Source organism: Capricornis sumatraensis, chromosome 1, assembly GCF_032405125.1.
Source record: "Capricornis sumatraensis isolate serow.1 chromosome 1, serow.2, whole genome shotgun sequence".
NCBI classification, from domain to species: Eukaryota; Metazoa; Chordata; class Mammalia; order Artiodactyla; family Bovidae; genus Capricornis; species Capricornis sumatraensis.
The window spans coordinates 242570992-242584645 of NC_091069.1; positions in this window are offsets into that span (position 1 = coordinate 242570992).

The window sequence follows — 13654 nt, forward strand, 5'->3', positions numbered from 1 at the left end:
TTCCAAGGAAAACCATTCAACATCACAGTAATCCAAGTCTATGACCCAACCATCAATGTCAAAGAAGCTGAAGTTGATCAGTTCCATATAAACCCAGAAGACCTCCTAGAACTAACACCAAAAATGATGTCCTATTCATCATAGGGGATTGAAATGCCAAAGTAGGAAGTCAAGAGATACCTGGAGTAACAGGCTAGTTTGGCCTTGGAGTACAAAACGAAGCAGGGCAAAGTCTAAAAGAATTCTACCAAGAGAACATACTTATCATAGCAAACATTCTTTTTCAAGAACACAAGAGATGACTTTACACATGGACACTACCAAATGGTCAGTATTGAAATCAGGTTGATTACATTCTTTGCTGCTGAGGCTGGAGAAGCTATATACAGTTAGGAAAAACAAGATCTGAAGCTGACTATCGCTTAGGTCATCAGATCTTCATAGCAAAATCCAGGCTTAAATGAAAGAAAGTGGGGCTTTCAGGTATGACTAGGCTTGTCAGTTATGACTAGGCTTGTCAGGTATGACTTAAATCAAATGCCTTATAAATATACAGTGGAAGTTATGAATAGATTCAAGGGATTTGATCTAGTAAACAGAGTGCCTGAAGAATATGGACAGAGGCCCATACAATAATAATTGTATAGGAGGTAGTGAACAAAACCATCCCAAAGAAAAAGAAATGCAAGAATGCAGAGTGGTTGTCTGAGGAGGCTTTACAAATAGTTGAGGAAAGAAGAAAAGTGAAAATCAAGAGAGAAACTGAAAGGTACATGCAACTAAATGCAGAGTTCCAGAAAGTAGCAAGGAGAGACAAGAAGGCCTTTTTCAATGAACAATGCAAAAAAATAGAGGAAAACAACAAAAAGGGTAAGACTAGAGATTTCTTCAAGAAAACTGAAAATTTCAAAGGAACATTTCATCCAAAGAATGGGCAAAACCAAGGACAGAAATGATAAAGACCTAATAGAAGCAGAAGAGATCAAGAAGAGATCATAGAAAGAATACATAGAAGAATAGCACTAAAAAGATCTTAACGATTCAGATAACCACAATGGTGTAGTCTCTCATTCAGAGCTAGACAACCTGGAGTGTGAAGTCAAGTGGACCTTAGGAATCACTGCTGACAATGAAGCTTGTGGAGGAGATGGAATTCCAGCAGAGTTGTTTAAAATCCTAAAAGATGATGCTATTAATGTGCTGCACTGAATATATCATCAAATTTGGAAAACCCAGCAGTGCCCGGGAAAGGTCAATCTTCATCCCAGTTCCCAAGAAGGGAAATACTAAAGACTGTTGCACTCATCTCTCATGCTAGTAAGGCTATGCTCAAAATCCTCCAAGCTGGGCCTCAGTATTACATGAACTGGGAACTTCCTGATATTCGAGCTGGGTTTAGAAAAGGGCAGAGGATCCACAGATCAAATTGCCAGCATTCACTGGATCATAGATAAAGCAAGGGAATTCCCAGAAAATATCTACCTCTGTTTCATTGACTACACTAAAGCCTTTGATAGTGTGCATCATAACAAACTGTGGAAAACTCTTAAACTGATGGGAATATCAGACCATCTTACCTGTCTCCTGAGAAATATATATGCATCTTAAGAAGCAATAGTTAGAACCCTGTATGAAACAACTGACTGATTCAGGATTGAGAAAGGAGTATGACAATGCTGTTTATTGTCACTGTGTTTATTTAACTTACACATAGAGCACATCAGGCGAAATGCTGGGTTAGATGAGTTACAAGCTGGAATCAAGATTGCTGGGAGAAATATCAACAACCTCAAATATGCATATGATACCACTCAAAGGCAGAAAGTGAAGAGGAACCAAAGAGCTTCTTGATGAGGGTGAATGAGGAGAGTGAAAAAGACAGCTTAAAACTCAATATTTAAAAAACAAAGATCATGGCATCTGGTCCCATCAGTTCAGTTCAGTTGCTCATTCATGTCCAACTCTTTGTGACCCCATGAATCACAGCATGCCAGGCCTCCCTGTCCATCACCATCTCCCAGAGTTCACTCAAACCCATGTCCATCGAGTCAGTGATGCCATCAAACCATCTCATCTGTTGTCGTCCCCTTTTCCTCCTGCCCACAATCCCTCCCAGCGTCAGAGTCTTTTCCAATGAGTCAACTCTTCGCATGAGGTGGCCAAAGTACTGAAGTTTCAGCTTTAGCATCATTCCTTCCAAAGAACACCCAGGGCTGATCTCCTTTAGAATGGACAAATTGGATCTCCTTGCAGTCCAAGGGACTCTGAAGAGTCTTCTCCAACACCACAGTTCAAAAGCATCAATTCTTTGGCGCTCAGCTTTCTTCACAGTCCAACTCTCACACCCATACATGACCACTGGAAAAACCATAGCCATGACTACTGCTGGATCATCGAAAAAGCAAGAGAGTTCCAGAAAAACATCTATTTCTGCTTTATTGACTATGCCAAAGCCTTTGACTGTGTGGATCACAATAAACTGGTCCCATCACTTCATGGCAAACAGTAGAGGAAAATGTGGAAGCAGGGACAGATTTCCTCTTCTTGGGCTCTAAAATCACTATGGGTGGTGACTGCATTCATGAAATTAGAAGACAATTGCTTCTTGGCAGGAAAGCCATGACAAACCTAGACAGTGCATTAGAAAGCAAAGACATCTCTTTGCTGACCAAGGTCCATATTGTCAAGGCTCTAGTCCTTCCAGTGGTCATGTACAGATGTGAGAACTGGACAATAAAGAAGATAGAGCACTGAAGAATTGATGTTTTATCACTGTGGTGCTGGAGAAGACTCTTGAGAGTCTACTGGAAAGCAAGGAGATCAAACTGGTCAATCTTAAAGGAAATCAACCCTGAATATTCTTTGGAAGGACTGGTGCTGAAGCTGAAGCTCCAATACTTTGGCCACCTATATGAACAGGTGACTCATTGGAAAAGACCCTGATGCTGGGAAAGATTGAGGGCAGGAGGAGAAGATGACAGAGGATGAGATGGTTGAACGGCATCACTGATTCATTGGACATAAACTTGGGCAAACTCTGGCTGATGATGAGGGACAGAGAATCCTGAGGTGCTGTAGTCCACGGGGTTGTGAATAGTTGAACACAACTTTGTAACTGAACAACAGCACTGTAATTCATATAAGAAGCTTTCCCTAAGGAAAGTTATTATTATTATTACAGGAAAACAACAATCCACTATTATATGCTTAGTAGGTTTCTGGCAGGCAGGGAAGATGGTCTTCAGAGGCTCTGGCCACTATCAAAAGTCTCATCATCACAAGCATGACTTGGTCTTCCCTCAGATGCAGAGACACTTCTCTGGAACCCATCAACAACCATTCATTGTGAAGCTCTGGAAATCAGGCTCTTGTTCTGCCCTTTGGCATGTGTTTCTAATGGGTTCTTCTTTCAACTCCATTGACTTCATTCAGAAAATCACTGAAATCATTAATATTGGGAAGAGAAAAGTGTATTGTTAGTGTTTGGAAGACAAAAGAAGAACAAAATCATTCAAATATTTCAGGAATTGAATTTACTCCTTTTGTATACTTTGCGCTGCTCCCAGTACCCTAAAGTCCTTGGAGCCACAGCAACTGTGAGGTTGTTCATTTAGAGTTTAGCGGCATGGACCCGCAGCCAGGGTTTCTAGGTTCAAATCCTCTCTCTACCACTTCATAACTGTGTGATGGTGAGCAAGTTAATCTAACATCTTTGTACCTAGGTTTCCCCAACTGTAAAATTGGGCTGGTGGTAATTTAGTCACCAAATTTGTTCGACTCTTGTGGCACCATGTACTGTAGACCACCAGGCTCTTCTGTCCATGGGATTTTCCGGCAAGAATACTGGACTGGGGTGCCATTTTCTTCTGCAGAGCATCTTCCCAACCCAGGGGTTGAACCTGTGCCTCCTGCAGTGCAGGTGGATTCCTCACCACTGAACCACCAGAGAAACCCTGTAAAATTCGGCTAATGATATTCAATAGTGTCTACCTCACAAGGTTTCTAAGATTAAATGCATTATTGTCTATAAAGTAGTTAGAACAGTATTCAACAGATATTTACATGGCATGTAATAACTGTGGTATAAAAGAAATCCTTACTCTGCCTTCACAGAAATTCATCATTGCCTATCAGTTACCAAGTCTTATTGATTTTGCTTACTAAATACCTCCCAAATCTATCCTTTTCTTTTGATTCCCAGCGTTCTGGTTTTGTCTGTTTTTTTTTGTTGTTGTTGTTTATTTTATGGTTTGCTGCTCTAGTGTTAGTCACTCAGTTGTGTCTGACTGTATGGGCTGTAGTCCACGAGGCTCCTCATTCATCCTGGAGTGAGTAGCCATTTCCTTCTCCAGAGGATCTTCCTGACCCAGGGGTTCAAATCATGTCTCTTATGTCTCCTGCATTGGCGGGCATACTCTTTACTGTCTGAGCCACAGTGATTTTGCTTTCTAAATGCTTTCCAAATCTGTCCCATTTTTCTGACTCCCAAGGTTCTTATTTTGTCTGAGACTTCATCACTTCTTGCCTGGTTGACTGTAATCCAGTACAATTAGACTTTCTTCCACCCTCCTACTGACTCAGTTCAGGTCAGTTCAGTCGCTCAGTCATGTCTGACTCTTTGAGACCCCATGAATTACAGCACACTAGGCCTCCCTGTCCATCACCAACTCCTGGGATTCGCTCAGACTCACATCCATCGAGTCCCTGATGCCATCCAGCCATCTCATCCTCTGTAGTCCTCTTCTCCTTCTGCCCCCAATCCCTCCCAGCATCAGAGTCTTTTCCAATGAGTCAACTGTTCTCATGAGGTGGTCAAAGTACTGGAGTTTCAGCTTTAGCATCATTCCTTCCAAAGAAATCCCAGGGTTGATCTCCTTCAGAATGGACTAGTTACATCTCCTTGCAGTCCAAGGGACCCTCAAGAGTCTTCTCCAACACCACAGTTCAAAAGCATCAATTCTTCGGCGCTCAGCCTTCTTCACAGTCCAACTCTCACATCCATACATGACCACAGGAAAAACCATAGCCTTGACTAGACGGACCTTTGTTGGCAAAGTCATGTCTCTGCTTTTCAATATACTATCTAGGTTGGTCATAACTTTTCTTCCAAGGAGTAAGCGTCTTTTAATTTCATGGCTGCAATCACCATCAGTAGTGACTTTGGAGCACCCCGACCCCCTCCCCCCAAAGAAAAAGTCTGACACTATTTCCACTGTTTCCCCATCTATTTCCCATGAAGTGATGGGACCATATGTCATGATCTTCGTTTTCTGAATGTTGAGCTTTAGGCCAACTTTTTCCACTCTCCACTTTCACTTTCATCAAGAGGCTTTCTAGTTCCTCATCATTTTCTGCCTTAAGAGTGGTGTCATCTGCATATATGACGTTATTGATATTTCTCCTGGCAATCTTGATTCCAGCTTGTGTTTCTTCCAGTCCAGGGTTTCTCATAATGTATTCTCCATATAAGTGAAATAAGCAGGGTGACAATATACAGCCTTGACGTACTCCTTTTCCTATTTGGAACCAGTCTGTTGTTCCATGTCCAGTTCTAACTGTTGCTTCCTGACCTGCATACAGATTCTCAAGAGGCAGGTCAGGTGGTCTAGTATTCCCATCTCTCTCAGAATTTTCCACAGTTCATTGTGATCCACACAGTCAAAGGCTTTGGCATAGTCAATCAAGCAGAAATAGATGTTGTTCTGGAACTCTCTTGCTTTTTCGATGATCCAGCGGATGTTGGCAATTTGATCTCTGGTTCTTCTGCCTTTTCTAAAACCAGCTTGAACATCAGGAAGTTCATGGTTCACGTATTGCTGAAGCCTGGCTTGGAGAATTTTGAGTATTACTTTACTAGCATGTGAGATGAGTGCAATTGTGCAGTAGTTTGAGCATTCTTTGGCATTGCCTTTCTTTCAAATTGGAATGAAAACTGCCCTTTTCCAGTCTTATGGCCAAGGCTGAGTTTCCCAAATTTGCTGGCATATTGAGTGCGGCATATTGAGTGCAGCACTTTCACAGCACCATCTTTCAGGATTTGAAACAGCTCAACTGGAATTCCATCACTTCCACTAGCTTTGTTTGTAGCGATGCTTTCCAGGGCCCACTTGATTCACATTCCAAGATGTCTGGCTCTAGATTCGTGATCACACCATCATGATTATCTGGGTCGTAAAGATCTTTTTTGTACAGTTCTGTGTATTCTTGCCACCTCTTCTTAATATCTTCTGCTTCTGTTAGGTCCAGACCATTTCTGTCTTTTATCGAGCCCATCTTTGCATGAAATGTTCCCTTGGTATCACTAATTTTCTTGAAGAGATCTCCAGTCTTTCCCATTCTGTTGTTTTCCTCTATTTCTTTGCATTGACCGCTGAGCAAGGCTTTCTTATCTCTTCTTGCTATTCTCTGGAACTCTGTATTCAGATGCTTATATCTTTCCTTTTCTCCTTGGTTTTTCACTTCTCTTCTTTTCACAGCTATTTGGAAGGCCTCCCCAGACAGCCATTTTGCCTTTTTGCATTTCTTTCCCATGGTGATGGTCTTGCTCCCTGTCTCCTGTACAATGTCACGAACCTCATTCCATAGTTCATCAGGCACTCTATCAGATCTAGGCCCTTAATTCTATTTCTCACTTCCCCTGTATGATCATAAGGGATTTGATTTAGGTCTTACCTGAAAGGTCTAGCGGTTTTTCCTACTTTCTTCAGTTTGAGTCTGAATTTGGTAATAAGGAGTTCATGATCTGAGCCACAGTCAGCTCCTGGTCTTGTTTTTGTTGACTGTATAGAGCTTCTCCATCTTTGGCTGCAAAGAATATAATCAGTCTGATTTCGGTGTTGACCATCTGGTGATGTCCATGTGTAGTCTTCTCTTGTGTTGTTGGAAGAGGGTGTTTGCTATGACCAGTGCGTTATCTTGACAAAACTCTATTAGTCTTTGCCCTGCTTCATTCCACATTCGTAGGCCAAATTTGCCTGTTACTCCAGGTGTTTCTTGACTTCCTACTTTTGCATTCCAGTCCCCTATAATGAAAAGGACATCTTTTTTGGGTGTTAGTTCTAAAAGGTCTTGTAGGTCTTTAGAACCGTTCAACTTCAGCTTCTTCAGCATTACTGGTTGGGGCATAGACTTGGATAACTGTGATATTGAATGGTTTGCCTTGGAGATGAGCAGAGATCATTCTGTCGTTTTTGAGGTTGCATCCAAGTAGTGCATTTCTGACTCTTTTGTTGACCATGATGGCTACTCCATTTCTTCTGAGGGATTCCTGCCCGCAGTAGTAGATATAATGGTCATCTGAGTTAAATTCACCCATTCCAGTCCATTTTAGTTTGCTGATTCCTAGAATGTTCACGTTCACTCTTGCCCTCTCTTGTTTGACCACTTCCAATTTGCCTTGATTCATGGACCTGACATTCCAGGTTCCTGCGCAATATTACTCTTTATGGCATCAGACCTTGCTTCTATCACCAGTCACATCCACAGCTGGGTATTGTTTTGCTTTGGCATCATCCCTTCATTCTTTCTGGAGTTATTTCTCCACTGATCTCCAGTAGCATATTGGGCACCTACTGACCTGGGGAGTTCCTCTTTCAGTATCCTATCTTTTTGCCTTTTCATATTGTTTATGGGGTTCTCAAGGCAAGAATACTGAAGTGGTTTGCCATACCCTTCTCCAGTGGACCACATTCTGTCAGACCTCTCCACCATGACCCACCCATCTTGGGTTGCCCCGCAGGCATGGCTTGGTTTCATTGAGTTATACAAGGCTGTCATCCTAGATTCAGGTATGACCTCAATCAAATCCCTGATGATTATACAGTGGAAGTGAGAAATAGATTTAAGGGCCTAGATCTGATAGATAGAGTGCCTGATGAACTATGGAATGAGGTTCGTGACATTATACAGGAGACAGGGATCAAGACCATTTCCATGGAAAAGAAATGCAAAAAAGCAAAATGGCTGTCTGGGGAGGCCTTCCAAATAGCTGTGAAAAGAAGAGAAGTGAAAAACCAAGGAGAAAAGGAAAGATATAAGCATCTGAATGCAGAGTTTCAAAGAATAGGAAGAGGAGATAAGAAAGCCTTCTTCAGTGATCAATGCAAAGAAATAGAGGAAAAAACAGAATGAGAAAGACTAGAGATCTCTTCAAGAAAATTAGAGATACCAAGGGAACATTTCATGCAAAGATGGGCTCGATAAAAGACAGAAATGGTCTGGACCTAACAGAAGCAGAAGATATTCAGAAGAGGTGGCAAGAATACACGGAAGAACTGTACAAAAAGGATCTTCACGACCTGGATAATCACGATGGTGTGATCACTCATCTAGAGCCAGACATCCTGGAATGTGAAGTCAAGTGGGCCTGAGAAAGCATCACTACAAACAAAGCTAGTGGAGGTGATGGAATTCCAGTTGAGCTGTTTCAAATCCTGAAAGATGATGCTGTGAAAGTGCTGCTCTCAATATGCCAGCAAATTTGGGAAACTCAGCAGTGGCCACAGGACTGGAAAAGGGCAGTTTCCATTCCAAATTCAAAGAAAGGCAATGCCAAAGAATGCTCAAACTACCACACAATTGCACTCATCTCACATGCTAGTAAAGTAATGCTCAAAATTCTCCAAGCCAGGCTTCAATAGTACATGAACATTGAACTTCCAGATGTTCAAGCTGGTTTTAGAAAAGGCAGAGGAACCAGAGATCAAATTGCCAACATCCGCTGGATCATCGAAAAAGCAAGAGAGTTCCAGAACAACATCTATTTCTGCTTGATTGACTATGCCAAAGCCTTTAACTGTGTGGATCACAATAAACTGTGGGAAATTCTGGAAGAGATGGGAATACCAGACCACCTGACCTGCCTCTTGAAATCTGTATGCAGGTCAGGAAGCAACAGTTAGAACTGCACATGGAACAACAGACTGGTTCCAAATAGGAAAAGGAGTACGTCAAGGCTGTATATTGTCACCCTGCTTATTTAACTTATATGGAGAGTACATCATGAGAAACCCTGGACTGGAAGAAACACAAGCTGGAACTAAGATTGCCAGGAGAAATATCAATAACGTCAGATATGCAGATGACACCACCCTTAAGGCAGAAAATTAAGAGGAACTAAAAATCCTTTTGATGAAAGTGAAAGAGGAGAGTGAAAAAGTTGTCTTGAAGCTCAACATTCAGAAAATGAAGATCATGGCATCCGGTCCCATCACTCCATGGGAAATAGATGGAGAAACAGTAGAAACAGTGTCAGACTTTATTTTTTGGGCTCCAAGATCACTGAAGATGGTGACTGCAGCCATGAAATTAAAAGACACTTACTCCTTGGAAGAAAAGTTATGAGCATCCTAGAAAGCATATTCAAAAGCAGAGACATTACTTTGCCGACTAAGGTCCATCTAGTCAAGGCTATGGTTTTTCCTGTGGTCATGTATGGATGTGAGAGTTGGACTGTGAAGAAGCCTGAGCACTGAAGAATTGATGCTTTTGAACTGTGGTGTTGGAGAAGACTCTTGAGGGTCCCTTGGACTGCAAGGAGATCCAACCAGTCCATTCTGAGGGAGATCAACCCTGGGATTTCTTTGGGAGGAATGATGCTAAAGCTGAAACTCCAGTACTTTGGCCACCTCATGCGAAGAGTTGACTCATTGGAGAAGACTTTGATGCTGGGAGGGATTGGGGGCAAGAGGAGAAGGGGACGACAGAGGATGAGATGGCTGGATGGCATCACTGACTCGATGAATGCTACTCTGAGGGAACTAAGGGAGTTGGTGATGGACAGGGAGGCCTGCTGTGCTGCGATTCATGGGGTCTCAAAGAGTCAGACACGACTGAGTGACTGAACCTAACTGAACTGTGGTTCTAGTGTGATTAGATCGACTAGTTTTCTGTTAGTATGGTTTCAGTGTGTCTGCCCTCTGATGCCCTCTTGCAACACCTACCATCTTACTTGGGTTTCTCTTACCTTGGGAGTAGGGTATCTCCTCACGGCTACTCCTTACCTTGGATGAGGGGTATCTCCTTACTGCTGCCCTTCTTGACCTTCAACATGGGATAGCTCCTCTAGGCCCTCCTACACCCGAGCAGCCACCGCTCCTCAGGTTGGTCCTCCCGGCTGCCGCCCCTGGCCTCCAGCTTGGGGTGGCTCCTCCCGGCTGCTGCCCCTGACCTCGGACGCAGGGTAGCTCCTCTCGGCCGCCACCCCTGACTTCGGACACGGCGTGTCTCCTCCCAGCCGCCACTGACTTCTGACGCGGGGTAGCTCCTCTTGGCCGCCGCCCCTGACCTCAGACACGGGGTGTCTCCTCCTGGCCGCCACTGACCTCAGACACGGGGTAGCTTCTCCTGACCGCTACCCCTGACCTTGGACTTGGGTAGCTCCACTCGGCTGTTCCTGTGCCGTTGCAGCCTGGCACTCTCGGCCACTGCCCCGACCTCAGAAGTTGGATAACTCCTCTCGGCCACACTTAGTGCACCGGGTCGCAGCCGCCCATTCTTACAATCTTATGACACCACTCTCATGCCTCTAGTGGCTCTCCTATCAATGGGCAAGGTTCCAACCCATGGCATGGTATCTCAGGACCTTCACACTTTGGTCCCAGAACTTTTCCAGTCTCATCTCAAGTCACGCTTCTCCCATCACTTGTGCCCCCACTACTCCTGCATGCCACATTCTATCATACAGCCATGCTTTCTCACACAAAATTTTCTGTCTTGAATGTCAGCCCAACATACTCCTGTCTACTTTCTAAACTCCTGCACATCCTACAGCCTCCATCTAAAGTATCCTCTTGTCAGTGACATCTTCTGACTCCCCTGACTCCCCTGGGGCAAAATTACTTTCTCCCACTACAGTATCCTACAGCTCATTCAATATTCAGCTATTAAGCTGCATATCAGTTGTAATGTAACCATGTATCTACCAGACTATGAAAGCAAGGCCATATGTCATCATACATTCATTTATTCAGTCACAGTGAAGTTGAAGACAAATTTATAAACAAGGCACACTTGATCTCAGTCTTTGTGGAGCCTATGATCAAGTACCCAAGAAATAAACAAACAAATAAATAAATAATTATCAAGTATAATGAGTACCAAGAAGGAAAAAACATGCTTCTGTGGTGGAGAAAAACAGAGAGTGACATTTCTACTTTCTCAGTATTAACCATGCTCTCTGGCTCATATGCCCTCATTAGTGCAGTCAGATTGGCAGAGACCATTGTGATTACTCATTTTAGTTATCAAGTGATTGATTTCATTTCAACCCTAATCCCAAGATCCGCACAAATATATCCCTATAATAAGACATAATCACTATGGCAACTATTTACTTCCTGTTGTAAAACATTCACAGATCTTGGCCATTCATCAACCAGTAAATGTCAAGGGAAGTAGAGAGAAATTTCAATCTTTCAGAAACATGAGTCTATATCAGAGCCAGACAGAAGTTTGTGGACTCTAAATCCTGGTCTTAAATTAGCATGAGCCCTACAGGACATCTGAAGTGAGCAGTGGTTTTTCAAAGCATGGCCCCTGGACCAGCACCAGCATCACCTGGGAAATTGTTAGAAATGTAAATTCTCAGAGTCTGCCTCAGACTTACTAAATTAGAAATTCAGCAAGGGGTCTGTCAAACTTTTTAAAAAACCTTTAGGTGATGCTGATACAAACTTTAGTTTCCGAGCTATAGATATAAATCTAAATCTTGCATAACTTGTCACACTGATTACTCCTCCTCTGAGCAGGATTAAAACGAAAAGGGCATTCCAGGTATGTCATATTAACTTTCTGACCTCGTGTCTCCAAGCTCTCTGGCAACTTAATCTTATGAAAGTACTTGCCATTTCCTCATTATGCCAGCTTCTGTGCCCTGAGTTATTGCCTTTGCCTAAAAAATTAATAAATCTTACTTACCCTTTAAGACCAAGTTCAAATTCCAGCAAGTCTGGGATGGCTTATCTGACCTCTCCAGCAGAGCTAATCACTCTCCTTTTGTCATTTTATAGTGTGTTGTATATATTTTCCACATAGTCTTCATCATATTATATGGTTATTGGTGATATATACAAATTTCACAGTTTTTTCCTTGCCCACAGTTCCTAAAAGACCATCTCTCTACAAGTAGAGATCTCTATAAGTAGAGATGCCCACTCACCAGGAGTGCAGACCTCACCCCCAAAGCAGCCAATACAGGCTCACTCATAATTTGAGTGGTCTAGTTCAAATAAATAAGTTAGATTATTCTAGATTCTCTTTCTTGAGAATCTGGACTGAGACATCAAATTGACCATCGATTTGCAGTGGGACATAAAGCGACAGAGTGGTGACATAGATAGGGCCAAGGTGAAGAATCCATGGGGTCATAAATGACGCACAAGTACAGCAATGAATCCTATCTTCCACGAGAGGGGAAAGAGGCAGGTGTGCAGAGGAGAGCAGGGAAATCTTCTTGAGAAAGGGAATGTGACTGCAGTTTCTAATGGTATTCTACTGTCTTTCAAGTTCATGAGAAGATTTTTAAATATTATAAACTTCATTTTACTTGAGTACTTGTGAGGGGCTTCAGTCTTCTGTAGTCACTGGAGCAGTGAATGAATAATAATCTTCCAAGTAGTGGCACAGGCTTCCCAGGTGGTGCTGGTTGTAAATAATCAGGCTGCCAATGCAGGAGATGCAAGAGACATGGGTTTTCATCCCTGGGTCAGCAAGATCCCCTGGAGAAGGAAGTAGCAACCTATTCTAGTGTTCTTGCCTGGGAAATCCTATGGACAGAAGACCCTGGCAGGCTACAGTCCATGGGGCCGCAGAGCTGGACATGACTGAATGAGTAAGTAGTGGCACAAAACAACCATCGTGTTGTTATACCATAGATTCTGTGGGTGAGGAATTAGGATTTGGCTCAGCAGGAATGACCAGTCTCCTTTTCATGCTCCTTGAAGTATTGGACCTCAGCTGTGAATATCTGAAAGGCTAGAGGCTTGGAAAGATCCTGAAGCTTCTTCACTCACATAATATGTTGCCTTAGTTGAGATTGTCAATTGAAATGCCTACACACAGCCTCTCCATATGACTTGGGCCACCTCACAACATAGCAGCCTCAGAATAGACATACATTTTATGTGATAGGTCAGGGCTTCAGGAGTAAGTATTCCAATAATTTAGGCAGAATATGTACAACCTTTTACAACCTAGGCTTGGAAGTCACACAACTTCCATGGTACCCTATTCATCAAAGCACATACAAGCCAGCACAGAATACAGGGGAGGAGAGATAGAATACATCTCTTTATGGGAGGAATGTCAAAGAATTTGACACCATGCTTTAAAATCATCACAATGTGCTAATAATGGGCTTTTCAAAAGAAGGCTGTGTTCACTGATTCCAGCTGTGAGGAATAAAACTTCACACACAAAAAAGAGAAAATGTGTTTGCAGATATCTTACACTTCAATCTACTGAATCTGTTCATAACTATAGAAATGAAATGGTGTGATTTCAGTATTCTTGAAGTGTACAGAGGTTGGGGTAATATACAGTCTTGCCAAAATTTATTGAGATATGGGATTAGGACTAACATAATTTATGTTGGCTTATAATGTACAAAGAACTCAAATACTTCAATAAAAAGAACACAAATAACCTAATAAAATAG